This window comes from Pseudophryne corroboree, chromosome 7, assembly GCF_028390025.1.
Source record: "Pseudophryne corroboree isolate aPseCor3 chromosome 7, aPseCor3.hap2, whole genome shotgun sequence".
NCBI lineage: Eukaryota > Metazoa > Chordata > Amphibia > Anura > Myobatrachidae > Pseudophryne > Pseudophryne corroboree.
In genome coordinates this window covers 274,837,441-274,854,152 of record NC_086450.1, presented here as the reverse complement: position 1 = coordinate 274,854,152, position 16,712 = coordinate 274,837,441, and the positions used below count along the sequence as shown (strand labels likewise).

The window sequence follows — 16,712 nt, the reverse complement described above, 5'->3', positions numbered from 1 at the left end:
TTTTGGAATTTACATGCTCTCTACTATGACATTGGGCATCGGCCTTGGCAGACGACGTTGATGGCATTTCATCGTCTCGGCCATGACTAGTGGCAGCAGCTTCAGCACGAGGTGGAAGTGGATCTTGATCTTTCCCTATTTTAACCTCCACATTTTTGTTCTCCATTTTTTAATGTGTGGAATTATATGCCAGTATCAATAGCAATGGCCTACTACTATATTTACTGTGCACAACTGAAATGCACCACAGGTATGGATGGATAGTATACTTGACGACACAGAGGTAGGTACAGCAGTGGCCTACCGTACTGCTATATATAGTATACTGGTGGTCACTGTGTCAGCAAACTGCAAAACTAAAATGCACCACAGGTATAGAATGTAGATGGATAGTATACTTAATGGATGACGACACAGAGGTAGGTACAGCAGTGGCCTACCGTACTGCTATATATAGTATACTGGTGGTCACTGTGTCAGCAAACTGCAAAACTAAAATGCACCACATGTATAGAATGTAGATGGATAGTATACTTAATGGATGACGACACAGAGGTAGGTACAGCAGTGGCCTACCGTACTGCTAAATATAGTATACTGGTGGTCACTGTGTCAGCAATCTGCAAAACTAAAATGCACCACAGGTATAGAATGTAGATGGATAGTATACTTAGTGGATGACGACACAGAGGTAGGTACAGCAGTGGCCTACCGTACTGCTATATATAGTATACTGGTGGTCACTGTGTCAGCAAACTGCAAAACTAAAATGCACCACAGGTATAGAATGTAGATGGATAGTATACTTAATGGATGACGACACAGAGGTAGGTACAGCAGTGGCCTACCGTACTGCTATATATAGTATACTGGTGGTCACTGTGTCAGCAAACTGCAAAACTAAAATGCACCACAGGTATAGAATGTAGATGGATAGTATACTTAATGGATGACGACACAGAGGTAGGTACATCAGTGGCCTACCGTACTGCTATATATAGTATACTGGTGGTCACTGTGTCAGCAAACTGCAAAACTAAAATGCACCACAGGTATAGAATGTAGATGGATAGTATACTTAATGGATGACGACACAGAGGTAGGTACAGCAGTGGCCTACCGTACTGCTATATATAGTATATTGGTGGTCACTGTGTCAGCAAACTGCAAAACTAAAATGCACCACAGGTATAGAATGTAGATGGATAGTATACTTAATGGATGACGACACAGAGGTAGGTACAGCAGTGGCCTACCGTACTGCTATATATAGTATACTGGTGGACACTGTCAGCAAACTGCAAAACTAAAATGCACCACAGGTATAGAATGTAGATGGATAGTATACTTAATGGATGACGACACAGAGGTAGGTACAGCAGTGGCCTACCGTACTGCTATATATAGTATACTGGTGGTCACTGTGTCAGCAAACTGCAAAACTAAAATGCACCACAGGTATAGAATGTAGATGGATAGTATACTTAATGGATGACGAGACAGAGGTAGGTACAGCAGTGGCCTACCGTACTGCTATATATAGTATACTGGTGGACACTGTGTCAGCAAACTGCAAAACTAAAATGCACCACAGGTATAGAATGTAGATGGATAGTATACTTAATGGATGACGACACAGAGGTAGGTACAGCAGTGGCCTACCGTACTGCCATATATAGTATACTGGTGGTCACTGTGTCAGCAAACTGCTAAACTAAAATGCACCACAGGTATAGAATGTAGATGGATAGTATACTTAATGGATGACGACCCAGAGGTAGGTACAGCAGTGGCCTACCGTACTGCTATATGTAGTATACTGGTGGTCACTGTGTCAGCAAACTGCTAAACTAAAATGCATCACAGGTATAGAATGTAGATGGATAGTATACTTAATGGATGACGACACAGAGGTAGGTACAGCAGTGCACTCTGCACTGTACTCCTCCTATATAATATTAATTATACTGGTGGTCCCCAGTCCCCACAATAAAGCAGCACACTGAGCACAGATATGGAGTGTTTTTCAGGCAGACAACGTATACTGGTGGTCACTGTCAGCAAAACTCTGCACTGTACTACTGCTATATAATACAGCTGCTCCCCAGTCCCCACAATTAAGCAGTGTGAGCACTCAGCACAGATATATTATGCAGCACACTGAGCACAGATATGGTATGGAGCGTTTTTTTCAGGCAGAGAATGGATAAAAACTGGTGGTCACTTATCAGCAAAACTTTGCACTGTACTCCTCCTAACAGCTGCTCCCCAGTCCTCCCCACAATTAAGCAATAAACCAATCAACTTCAACAATAAACGGAGAGGACGCCAGCCACGTCCTCTCCCTATCATCTCCAATGCACGAGTGAAAATGGCGGCGACGCGCGGCTGCTTATATAGAATCCGAATCTCGCGAGAATCCGACAGCGGGATGATGATGTTCGGGCGCGCTCGGGTTAGCCGAGCAAGGCGGGAAGGTTCGAACCTGCCTCGGACCCGTGAAAAAAGGGTGAAGTTCGGGGGGGTTCGGTTTCCGAGAAACCGAACCCGCTCATCTCTACCTAAAACACCATTTTACCTCCTACAGCCACTGTTCAGCTTATTGCCAAAAACAGTGACAAATGTAACTGAGGAAACAAATGTTAAGTAGCTTGATCATTTGTTTTCTGTAGAATACCATAAGGAAAGGCATTAGAAAGATATTAGAAAGTAGTATTATGTAAGCACTATTACATTAATTCATCAGGCACCAGGACACTGGGGGTAATTCAGACCTGATCGCTAGGGTTCGTTTTTTGCATCCCTGCGATTAGGTAGTCATCGGCCACCCCAGAGGGTATTGTGTGTGTGCAGGTGTGTGATCGCTTGTGCTGGAGAGCCCAGGACTTACTCACACGCTGCGATGATCTGGGCTGGAGCGGAGGTCAGAAATCCTCCCACAAAATGCCTGGTCCCGCCTGCGTTTTTCCAGACACTCCCTAGAAACGGTCGCTTACCACCCACAAATGCCCTCTTCCTGTCAATCTCCTTGTGATCGCCGGTGCATGCGGAATTTTCGCACCATCCGTTGCTGACTGGCGGTCCCCGTTGCTGTGGTCCGTCGAGCCTGCACATTGCAGTGCATACGCATGAGCAGTGCAGACCTGATTGCAGCATGTTGGAATGAAAATCTGGTAATGGATGAGAGCAAATGACAATCGACCATTTGCTCTCAAACTCTGAAAAACTGAAAAAACCCCACAAATTTAACCAACTTGGATGAACAACTGTTTTTGTCAGTTTTGCTGTGTTTGGGAGCAAATGATCTATTGTCATTTGTTCTCATCCATTACCAGATTTTCATTCCAACCAGCTAGATCTGGCAGATAATCTGACAGATAATTGTATAGTGTGTACCTAGCTTAAGGGGAGCACTGCTTAGCCCAGAAGAAGAGTCTAGTGAGATTCTCTGTAAAACAGTGTCTCTACACATACATTATCGCCCAGATAAGTCTATGGGTGTGTACACACGGTGAGATCCTTGCTATGCCTGATTTCCACTTACGATTTCCCTTGGACTCCCTGGAGCCCAGATAGCACAGATTTTGACTAACTTTTCTTGAGATATGGACTACGTGTGCTTACGATTTTGGTTTATGTGAGATTTTGGCTTATGTGAGGTGTCATTGACATGTGAGATGACCTAGATAGTACACCGATCTAGCAAGGATTGACTTGCCTGCATAGTCTATCTTTTCTTGTGATCCCGACCTGGCGGGACAGCGCATCGGGATTGAATCGGGATCGCAAGGTGACTTTCACCTTGCGATCCGCACTAAATTTTCTTGCGATTTTGACTATATAGTCAAAATCAAAAGAAAATATCTCACTGTGTGTACACACCCTAATATATATACGTATATATATATATATATATATATATATATATATATATATATATATATATATAATGGTAAACATTCTTGGATCTTTGAATACTGCACAATATTTTAGAAAACCAACTATTTACAGTACTACCAAATAGGTAATAATTTAAATCATTACAAAGGCATTAAAGCTTTTTCTATTGAAAGTGTCAAATGGAATGTGATACAATCTATTTGAGGGCTTAAATTATAAAAATTGTGTGCTTTCCTTTTCTGGTTTAAAATTTTCCTGGCCAGCCATTAATAAATGTAGTCTTGTATATTATTGCCAGCATTCTTTTCAGAGTATTATTATAAACTAATGTTCCGTCACATTTTACCTTTCGCACAATAGGCTTAAAATACACTTTTTTTTTGTGCACTTGAGCATCACGATAGGCTCCTGAAAGTCAGTTTGGATTATGTATATTTTCATTTCCAGATCCTTGCAGTAGACGTTGTCAGCTTTGCCATGATAATTGAACAACATGTCTAGAGTACTTATTTCTACGGCTAATCCCCTAGCATGTGTTTAACCTTTCTGATAAATTGTGGATTGAAAAAAAGAGCGCTTGCAGAACAAAATGTGTCCCTTACTGTTTCCAGCTGGATAACACATTCCATGCCACAATATGTAATTTACAAAGATAAGAGGTCAGGAGCTTTTTTTTTTATTGAAATAGGAAATAAAATGAGGAAACAAAGTGTGTGTGTGTGTGCGTGCGTGCGTGCGTGCGTGCGTGCGTGCGCGCGTGTGTGTGTGTGTGTACACTTGCTATTTTGCATAATCAACTTAACTGACCTGATTTAACTGATCATCACCCAAATCATCATCATGTTAGTTATAAGGTACACATTTATCCAGATGCAGAGACCCTCAGCTAGATAACATATCACACAACAAACTGAATCAAGTTGACATTTGAAGGTGTGGACATTAAAAATAAAGAATAGAAAGACCCCTCCTCATGAGGGCTTACAATATAAGCAATAATAAATCCTCCAAGTGACATGCTTTTTCCTTCATAATCTTCAGATACAGCACTGCAGAGGCAAGTCCAGAAATGCAGCACACACAATTACAGGGAAAACACATCAGCTGGAATAGACAGCTTGACAAAACAGAAGTACATGTGTAATGAGTATAAATCAAAGAGTAGGAAGCTGAAGAATGGTAAAATTTGCAGCATTTCTATATTATAATACTGTAAATATTGATTGAGCTTTAAGACAGATTTCCAGAAAATTAGAGTAACCACAGCAGTACACTATGTGATAGGTAAATCACAACATTTAGGTTAGTGATGCAGGGGCAATGCTGACCTGGCATCATAGCTGCTTGCTTCCAGTCAGAATCCCCCCCCCCCATGCGCTAATAACCACACACTGAATACTCCTGGAACATCCTGACAACTGCTGTATATGCTACTAGTTCTGGAGAAAATATAAAGTGAACTTGGATAATGGTATAGGGATAATAATATTTTATATGAGTAAGCTGCAAAGACAGTTCATTATAATGTTGGCTGATAGGGGAGGAGATGTGATGGTCATGAGATGGTTTCCCTTGTTCATACCTAATAACTGTTCTGCTTACCATAAGACAGTCATGATTCTGAAGGGATTTTCCTCACGATCTGCAAGGGATCTGGGAGGTGTGCAGTGCGGTACATGCAGAAAAAGGTGTCTCCAAAGTAGCTGGCACAAAAATTTGCAGGTAAAAAATGTACGCAGGGGCTGTAATCATACCACCATTTGTCAGTGGCCACACCTCATGTCCCCCTCATCAAGACCTCTAAAGTTGGGAGGTATACTTATTTATTGCTGCACACAACTGGGTGCTGGACTCCCTACTGAGAGTTTGCACAAAATGAAGAGCAAAAGGCAAGGGCACAACAATAGGATATTTCCTCAATGCAAGTGGAATAGAAAGTAAAACAAACATTCCAAGCCTAGCCAGTATTTGTCAAAAACACACACATACAAGTGGCTAAACTCATTCCATTTCCACTATGGAAATCTATTAATTTAGCTTTTAGTAAGGACAATAATTACATTACGTTAAAGGAAAGGAACTTTTATATTTTTCTACTAATGTAAAAAATGTTGTTACTTTTGAACACGGTTGAGGCAGGGCATACTGTCATTAATGATCAAAATAATACAAAGAACATACTTATAATACATATTCTGTGTCATAAGTACCTTCTTTATATTAATCTGATAATTTTGTTCTATTAAATTAGTTTGGGAGGAACTCCGTTGACAATGGGAACGGGGATAAAGCAGGGGGGAGGGACCAAGCACTGGGCTGTAAAAGCCCATTAAAAAAAGTTGAGAAACACTAGTTTGCAGGAATCTATGACTTGCAAACTTTCTTTGTTCTAGGGAATAGGATTGCCACCTAGCAACAGCTGGTGGGTTATGTAGTAAGCATCCTGATTTTCCGCTGTAAGGCAGGGAAGTGACATTTTTAAATCACTAACCTGCAGACACTAACAGTGAAGTTGCACTTGCCCAGCAGGCTAGGTTGTGCACAGGTCACATGCACACTAGCAGCTTGGCGGGGCTAACACTTATTGAATCAGATTTTTAAAAGCTTACTGGTAGCAATCCTAATAACAAGAACACCTGTGGGTGAATATTGTGTGTGTTGGAACAAAGGAGAGTAATACCCACACATTTAGATCTGAACTGACTGAACCATTTCTTTAGGCATACAGCACTAGTGAGGCTTGTGGAAGGCAAGCCTTGAGAAGATATAACATTATAAACATTATAATAAGAATTTACTTACCGATAATTCTATTTCTCATAGTCCGTAGTGGATGCTGGGGACTCCGTAAGGACCATGGGGAATAGCGGCTCCGCAGGAGACTGGGCACATCTAAAGAAAGCTTTAGGACTAACTGGTGTGCACTGGCTCCTCCCCCTATGACCCTCCTCCAAGCCTCAGTTAGGATACTGTGCCCGGACGAGCGTACACAATAAGGAAGGATTTTGAATCCCGGGTAAGACTCATACCAGCCACACCAATCACACCGTATAACTTGTGATCTGAACCCAGTTAACAGTATGATAACAGAGGAGCCTCTGAAAAGATGGCTCCCAACAATAATAAGCCGATTTTTGTAACAATAACTATGTACAAGTATTGCAGACAATCCGCACTTGGGATGGGCGCCCAGCATCCACTACGGACTATAAGAAATAGAATTATCGGTAAGTAAATTCTTATTTTCTCTAACGTCCTAAGTGGATGCTGGGGACTCCGTAAGGACCATGGGGATTATACCAAAGCTCCCAAACGGGCGGGAGAGTGCGGATGACTCTGCAGCACCGAATGAGAGAACTCCAGGTCCTCCTCAGCCAGGGTATCAAATTTGTAGAATTTACCAAACGTGTTTGCCCCTGACCAAGTAGCTGCTCGGCAAAGTTGTAAAGCCGAGACCCCTCGGGCAGCCGCCCAAGATGAGCCCACTTTCCTTGTGGAACGGGCTTTTACAGATTTTAGCTGTGGCAGGCCTGCCACAGAATGTGCAAGCTGAATAGTACTACAAATCCAACGAGCAATAGTCTGCTTAGAAGCAGGAGCACCCAGCATGTTGGGTGCATACAGGATAAACAGCGAGTCAGATTTCCTGACTCCAGCCGTCCTGGAAACATATTTTCAGGGCCCTGACAACATCCAGCAACTTGGATTCCTCCAAGTCCCTAGTAGCCGCAGGCACCACAATAGGTTGGTTCAGGTGAAAACGCTGGAACCACCTTAGGGAGAAACTGAGGACGAGTACTCAATTCCGCCCTGTCCGAATGGAAAATCAGATAAGGGCTTTTACAGGATAAAGCCGCCAATTCTGACACGCGCCTGGCCCAGGCCAGGGCCAACAGCATGACCACTTTCCATGTGAGATATTTTAACTCCACAGATTTAAGTGGTTCAAACCAATGTGACTTTTGGAACCCAAACTACATTGAGATCCCAAATTGCCACTGGAGGCACAAAAGGAGGCTGTATATGCAGTACCCCTTTTACAAACGTCTAAACTTCAGGGACTGAAGCTAGTTCTTTTTTGGAAGAAAATTGACAGGGCCGAAATCTGAACCTTAATGGACCCCAATTTCAGGCCCATAGACTCTCCTGTTTGCAGGAAATGTAGGAATCGACCCAGTTGAATTTCCTCCGTCGGGCCTTACTGGCCTCGCACTACGCAACATATTTTCGCCAATTGCGGTGATAATGTTTTTGCGGTTACATCCTTCCTGGCTTTTGATCAGGATAGGGATGACTTCATCCGGAATGCCTTTTTTCCTTCAGGATCCGGTGTTCAACCGCCATGCCGTCAAACGCAGCCGCGGTAAGTCTTGGAACAGACAGGGTCCTTGCTGGAGCAGGTCCCTTCTTAGAGGTAGAGGCCACGGATCCTCTGTGAGCCTCTCTTGAAGTTCCGGTTACCAAGTCCTTCTTGGCCAATCCGGAGCCACGAATATAGTGCTTTCTCCTCTCCATCTTATCATTCTCAGTACCTTGGGTATGAGAGGCAGAGGAGGGAACACATACACTGACTGGTACACCCACGGTGTTACCAGAGCGTCTACAACTATTGCCTGAGGGTCTCTTGACCTGGCGCAATACCTGTCGAGTTTTTTAATCATGTGGACGACTTCTGGGTGAAGTCCCCACTCTCCCGGGTGGAGGTCGTGCTGAGGAAGTCTGCTTCCCAGTTGTCCACTCCCGGAATGAATACTGTTGACAGTGCTATCACATGATTTTCCGCCCAGCGAAGAATCCTTGCAGCTTCTGCCATTGCCCTCCTGCTTCTTGTGCCACCCTGTCTGTTTACGTGGGTGACTGCCATGATGTTGTCCGACTGGATCAACACCGGCTGACCTTGAAGCAGAGGTCTCGCTAAGCTTAGAGCATTGTAAATGGCCCTTAGCTTCAGGATATTTATGTGAAGTGATGTATCCAGGCTTGACCCTAAGCCCTGGATATTCCTTCCCTGTGTGACTGCTCCCCAGCCTCGCAGGCTGGCATCCGTGGTCACCAGGACCCAGTCCTGAATGACGAATCTGCGGCCCTCTAGAAGATGAGCACTCTGCAACCACTACAGGATGGATACCCTTGTCCTTGGTGACAGGGTTATCCGCTGATGCATCTGAAAATGCGACCCGGACCATTTGTCCAGTAGGTTCCACTGGAAAGTTCTTGCGTGGAATCTAACGAATGGGATTGCTTCGTAGGAAGCCACCATTTTTACCCAGAACCCTTGTGCATTGATGCACTGAGACTTGGTTCGGTTTTAGGAGGTTCCTGATTAGCTCGGATAACTCCCTGGCTTTCTCTTCCGGGAGAAACACCTTTTTTCTGGACTGTGTCCAGGATCATCCCTAGGAAACAGAAGACAAGTCGTCGGAACCAGCTGCGATTTTGGAATATTGAGAATCCAATCGTGCTGCCGCAACACTACCTGAGATAGTGCTACACCGACCTCCAACTGTTCCCTGGATCTTACCCTTATCAGGGAATCGTCCAAGTAAGGGATAACTAAAATTCCCTTCCTTCGAAGGGATATCATTTCGTCCATTACCTTGGTAAAGACCCGGGGTGCCGTGGACCATCCCTACGGCAGCGTCTGAACTGATAGTGACAGTTCTGTACCATAACCTGAGGTACCCTTGGTGAGAAGGGTAAATTTTGACATGAAGGTAAGCATCCTTGATATCCCGAGACATCATGTAGTCCCCTTCTTCCAGGTTCGCAATCACTGCTCTGAGTGACTCAATCTTGAATTTGAACCTCTGTATTCAAAGAACCTCTGTGTTCAAAGATTTTAGATTTTAGATTTAGAATCGGTCTCACCGAGCCGTCTGGCTTCGGTACCACAATAGTGTGGAATAATACCCCGTTCCCTGTTGCAGGAGGGGTACCTCGATTATCACCTGCTGGGAATACAGCTTGTGAATGGCTTCCAAAACTGCCTCCCAGTCAGAGGGAGACGTCGGTAAAGCCGACTTTTGGAAACGGCGAGGGGGAGACGTCTCGAATTCCAATATGTACCCCTGAGATATTACCTGAAGGATCCAGGGGTCTACTTGCGAGTGAGCCCACTGCGCACTGAAATTCATTGAGAACGGGCCCCCACCGTGCCTGAGCTTGTAAAGCCCTAGCGTCATACTGAGGGCTTGGCAGAGGCGGGAAAGGGTTTCTGTTCCTGGGAACTGGCTGATCTCTGCAGCCTTTTTCCTCTCCCTCTGTCACGAGCAGAAAAGAGGAACCTTTTGTCCGCTTGCCAACAAAGGACTGCGCCTGATAATACGGCGTCTTATTTTGAGAGGCGACCTGGGGTACAAACGTTGATTTCCCAGCTGTTGCCGTGGCCACCAGGTCTAAAAGACCGACCCCAAATGTCCCCTTTCAAAGGCAATACTTCCAAATGCCGTTTGGAATCCGCATCACCTGACCATTTTACTGGTAGAATTGGACAACGCACTTATACTTGATGCCAGTCGGCAATTATTCCGCTGTGCATCATGCATATATAGAAATGCATCTTTTAAATGCTCTATAGGCAATAATATACTATCCTTATCTAGGATATCAATATTTCCAGTCAGGGAATCCGACCATGCCAACCCAGCACTGCACCTCCAGGCTGAGGCGATAGCTGGTCGCAGTATAACACCAGTATGTGTGTAAATACCTTTTTGGATACCCTCCTGCTTTCTATCAGCAGGATCCTTAAGGGCGGCCATCTCATGAGAGGGTAGAGCCCTTGTTCTTACAAGCGTGTGAGCGCCTTATCCCCCCTAGGGGGTGTTTCCCAACGCACCCTAACCTCTGGCGGGAAAGGGTATGCAGCCAATACTTTTTAAGAAATTATCAATTGTTATCGGGGGGAAACCCACGCATCATCACACACCTCATTTTATTTCTCAGATTCAGGAAAACTACAGGTAGTTTTTCCCTCACCGAACATAATACCCCTTTTTGGTGGTACTCGTATTATCAGAAATGTATAAAAACATTTTCCATTGTCTCAATCATGTAACGTGTGGCCCTACTGGAAATCACGGTTGTCTCTTCACCGTCGACACAGGAGTCAGTATCCGTGTCGGCGTCTGTATCTGCCATCTGAGGTAACGGCCGCTTTAGAGCCCCTGACGGCCTATGAGACGTCTGGACAGGCACAAGCTGAGTAGCCGGCTGTCTCATGTCAACCACTGTTTTTTTTATATAGAGCTGACACTGTCACGTAATTTTCAACAGTACATCCACTCAGGTGTCGACCCCCTAGGGGGTGACATCACTGTTACAGACACTCTGCTCCGTCTCCACATCATTTTTCTCCTCATACATGTCGACACAAACGTACCGACACACAGCACACACACAGGGAATGCTCTGATAGAGGACAGGACCCCACTAGCCCTTTGGGGAGACAGAGGGAGAGTATGCCAGCACACACCAGAGCGCTATATATATACAGGGATAACCTTATATAAGTGTTTTTCCCCTTATAGCTGCTGTATGTTTTAATACTGCGCCTAATTAGTGCCCCCCTCTCTTTTTTTAACCCTTTCTGTAGTGTAGTGACTGCAGGGAAGAGCAGGGAGCTTCCCTCCAACTGAGCTGTGAGGGAAAATGGCGCCAGTGTGCTGAGGAGATAAGGCCGCCGAAAAGGGGGCGGAGCCTATCTCCCGGTTTTTTGTATATTCTGGCAGGGGTTAAATGCATCCATATAGCCCAGGAGCTATATGTGATGTATTTTTTGCCATGTAAGGTATTTCTGTCATGTTTTATTGCGTCTCAGGGCGCCCCCCCCAGCGCCCTGCACCCTCAGTGACCGGAGTATGAAGTGTGCTGAGAGCAATGGCGCACAGCTGCAGTGCTGTGTGCTACCTTATTGAAGACAGGAACGTCTTCTGCCGCCGATTTTTCCGGACCTCTTCGCTCTTCTGGCTCTGTAAGGGGGCCGGCGGCGCGGCTCCGGGACCCATCCAGGCTGGACCTGTGATCGTCCCTCTGGAGCTAATGTCCAGTAGCCAAGAAGCCCAATCCACTCTGCATGCAGGTGAGTTCGCTTCTTCTCCCCTTAGTCCCTCGATGCAGTGAGCCTGTTGCCAGCAGGTCTCACTGAAAATAACAAACCTAAACTAAAACTTTCACTAAGAAGCTCAGGAGAGCCCCTAGTGTGCACCCTTCTCGTCGGGCACAGAAATCTAACTGAGGCTTGGAGGAGGGTCATAGGGGGAGGAGCCAGTGCACACCAGTTAGTTCTAAAGCTTTCTTTAGATGTGCCCAGTCTCCTGCGGAGCCGCTATTCCCCATGGTCCTTACGGAGTCCCCAGCATCCACTTAGGACGTTAGAGAAATATATATATATATATATATATATATATATATACACACATACATACATACATACATACATATACACACACACACACACACACACACACACACACATATATACTTTTATATATATATATATATATATATATAGATATATACACATACATATACATACACACACACACACACACACATATATATATATATATATATATGTATATATATACACACTGTATATAAAATATATATGCACTCTTTTAACTCTGGTTATGTTTGCACTGTATAATATATATAAGTAGAACAAGAAATGGAAGTTAGAACTATTTTTTTATAATTTTAGACAATTGCAGTTAGAATACCAATAAGTGTATACAACTGGAGAATAAAGTCTTGTGTGAAATGACTTTTGCAAGTAAACAAACAGAAAAAAATTGAGGCTTCTCAATTTCTAGGGTCCTCTGTAGCCAGACTCTGTAATATTCATGTCCCTCAGAGGGCCTGAAAAGATAATAGACTAATGTCTGGAAGAGTAACCAACAGAGATCAACAGCTACTTTGTAATATTTTTTTTTTTTGGGGGGGGGGGGAGTGTGGGATGGGCGCTGTTGCTAGGTGGCAATCCTATTCCCTAGAACAAAGGAAGTTTGCAGGTCATAGATTCCTGCAAACTACTGTTTGTTCGTCGGGAGGATTGCCACCTAGCAACAGCTGGTGGGCAGACTACCATACACCTGTTGGTTGTTCTGAGAGACCTCATGTTTTCTTCATCATAAGTCTCCAATAATGTTATGCACATGACCACATTAATGACAAATGAGCCTTGCATATAATTATTTGTAAGGGAAGACCTTCTTAGGTGCCTTCATTTTGCTAACTCCTCTCAAAAGTGGCCTTTGAGTAGTATCATATCCATTGAAGTTGAGGGTAATTCAGTGTGTGAGGTAAATTTCCCTTCAAGCTAATTGGAGGGTATAGGAGGTAAATCTCCTGATCACCAGTCTCCGTAGTATTTTGCCAATGTACGTGCAGATGACCAGCTTGCAGCGTGCATGATAGCTTGACATGGCAAGACCTTGAAGCAGATTTAGAAGCAGTGTCACCCAGCAAAGAGATTGAGAAATATCAATACCAGACACTATCATGTGACAATATATCCTGTAAGGGTGGAGGGTTTAGCTGTACAGAAAGGTTTTCTAAACTTATAAATAATTGCTGTATATTGTAACAAATTGGGTAAGAACAAGGTAAGTAGATAAACAGGAGACAATGTAATGGTTTGGTTCTTTATCATCTTCACTTTTTCTAATTCTACATAAGGGATGTTTTGGTATGACCCTTGAGAATAATTTGGTACACTTTTGGGGTTGAGAAATGGTTTTGAGAAAACTAATACGGTAAGCTCAACTCCTCTTATTTGCAAATGCTAAAGCTAAGAGGGAAGCCAGTGTCTTAGAAATAGGTATAATATATAATAAGGAAATCAAGGTAGTCAAAGAGAGGAAAGGGAATCTGCAAGTTAGATAATATATCCAGGCAGGTTTATTGCTTTTAGAATTATGTTCCTTTCTATGATCTCCTGCAAAATGTCCAAATCTGCCATGCAAAGGAACATTAAAAGATTGTCTCTATTCTGTTATGTAGGACATAGCTGTCATATTGTCCAGAGCAGATCTAGAGCCTTATGTGTCTAGAGAGGTTAAAGAGATTCAACAGTTATTTACCATCTCTCAGTTCTAAGGTACTTTTAGAAAGGCTATTTTCTTCCGTGACAGTTCTCCTTGTATGTATCTTTGCTGGGAGAAGTTATCCTTTCCCAGATGAGACATATCTGATGTTATCGTTAAAATCAGTAGAGGGTCTAATGTGGGCCTGTAATTTGGAAATTGGCAGAGAATTCCAACTGGATATCTCCCATATGACATGGGAGGATAGGTATGCTTGACTAGCAGCCAAAGGTTTTTAAGTAAACCTGAGGAGAGTTAGTGAGTTCCTGCATAGGAAAGTAAATGTGAAGAGAGATCTACCTTTGTCCCAGTTAGTGCTGCTAAATCATTGAGAGAAATTTTTGGCTTTAGCAAGAAAGTCAGAACCAATCTCTCTATTGCTCCCCATTTCTTTGGAGGAGGCAGGTTCCATTATTCAAAGCATGTACTGCAAAGAAGGGGTGCTTTATCATGATTCAACCTTAGGGATCTTGCCTGTAGATGCCGCTGCTCTTTTGACTGCCCTATTATGGCAGTTTATGATAAAGGCCAATTCTATTATGAAAGACACTGTTAAGTCCCTGTGGTGTATGATTTTAGCAAATTGTTTATGTATACCACTCTCTAGACTCCATATGTTTGGAGAAATGTGGTGACTACTATTGTTCCAATAGGCAAAATATAAGGTGTGTTTGAGACAGGACACTAGAATAAAGGCATTTTCCAATAGAATTGTAAGCAACTGTTGTATAGATGTATGGAAATGGTAAGGAAAGAATTCTGGAGATCTATTTTAATGCATAATTCATTCTGGTTTAGTAAAAAGTAAATGCCATGCAAACTCTCCACACAAAATATTATGGGTTTTGAAATGCTGACATTTAATACTGGTCTGAATGACAAATGTTAATTTTTATTTTATGTATTTATTTATTTTTGATAGGGAAGATATGACTGATCAGCTATGCAAAAATGGGTTTCCCATCTCTAATTTGTTCTAGTCAGAGAACGGTTTGTAATATATCATTCAGACGGGACTGCATATCAAACGGTTTACTGTATATGCCTTTGATGAGAAATTAAATTAATGGCAAGTTGACACCAACTTGTATTGTCTTTAGCCATTTTGTCTATGGTAAGCGCTCTTTACTAAAGTCTAGCTCTGGAAGTACAATGCACAAAGGGCTTCATACAGTATGTTCACCTTGAGCTCAAGGCTTCAGCACCACAAAGGACCTGTGAACCATATAACAAGACATTACTCCTGACAGAAACTCTGGTCCAACTAGGTCTACGTGTGAGAGACTAGAATAGTCCAGATATTTTGGTTCTAGTTTTGATAAGCCTACTCTAGCGAGTGATGATACTATTCTAAAGTTTGTAAAATAGTTAACTGCTTGTCCCACAATACAGTAGCCCTGCTGATAACTTTTAGAAGGGAGCAAGAAAAAGTGTATCCAGGGAGCATACAGATTATCCTTCCTTTCTATCTCCCAGGACATATAGCAGAGGACCTGCTGCAACTGTAATTTTAATAGTTTTTCTCAGAGTTTTATTTGATAAATCAGCAGTTTATCACACAATAATGCATTAAAAACTGCATCAAAAACTGTGAGAAGAGATTTGGCATATCAAGCAGGCCTATGTAATCCTCAGTGTGTAGACCTGAATGCCTGTTTAGAATTTTCATGCACCTCAGATTGCGAATGCAAAGCCCAGTGTGAGGATGGAGTATATGTTAGGCAGAAGTATCCTGGCAGCTAGAGCCACCCCTGCAATCTGGAATTAGGATTCCCATTCAGAAGTGTTGAATTTATTATGAATGGAAAGTTTTAGTGACATTAGCCAGCAGTCTCTCTTTTTCAGAGATGGGTTTCTAATGTTTTTGTCAACTACAGGCAATATCAGGGAACGTTGTGTGTACACCTCAGCTGACATCCCTGTAAGGATGTATTTATTTTAGTGGCAACATCAGTCTGGAACATGTGCCTACCTCAGAAAATGGTTTATTATGATCGGAGTCCATTTTTACCTCAGAGTCTGAGGGATTATTTCCTCACAACTACTGTACTACGTGAGGAGAACGATGATGATAACACAGTGACGAACCATTGTGTATGTGTTATTTTTGTATATTTATGCCTAATACAGTCAGAGGCAAAATATGCAGTATATCTGTGACAGAAACCAGCGCTGCATTATCTATCATTGGTCTCTGACAGAAGGCTCCACAGTGCCAAATGTGACATTGAAGACACAGCTGTCCAATCCCTTCCTCAGACTCTGCATCTACCACAGAGGAGGGATTTGAGGATTAACAGCATGGAAAGGACCAGCAATGGGTTTGTCATGAGAGTACCCTTTAATCATATTTTGGGTCTCCACTTACTGCCAGCTCCGGGCAGAGGTATATTGCCAGCTACGGGCAGTATTGTTCTGTCAGCTCCGGACAGGATAGGTTTGCCTGCTACGGGCAGTTTCAGGGAGTGATAAAATAGATTGGCCTGAACAGGTGTCTCTGTGAGAAATCCATAGTATTTGTATTTATTTAGTTATATTTGATAGCAACAAACTTACCATAATATGGAGAAAGACCTGAATGATTAGCTCAGAGATGTACCTCAGAATGTGAATTGGCCATCAGGTATTATTTCTGAAGGATTTCGCATTCCCTATGATAAATATTGTGTCTCAGATGAGGGAGTAGTGGACACTGATATAACCTTTACCAAGGTTTTTATGTCCATT

At 43.1% G+C, this 16,712-nt stretch overlaps 1 protein-coding gene across 1 annotated transcript in view; it reads right to left on the bottom strand.

Annotated features, from left to right (window-relative positions):
* The window catches only part of TMEFF2 (transmembrane protein with EGF like and two follistatin like domains 2), a 1,119,215-nt gene that overhangs the window by 760,784 nt on the left and 341,719 nt on the right, over window positions 1–16,712 (bottom strand). The gene's annotated exons all lie outside the window — the stretch shown is intronic.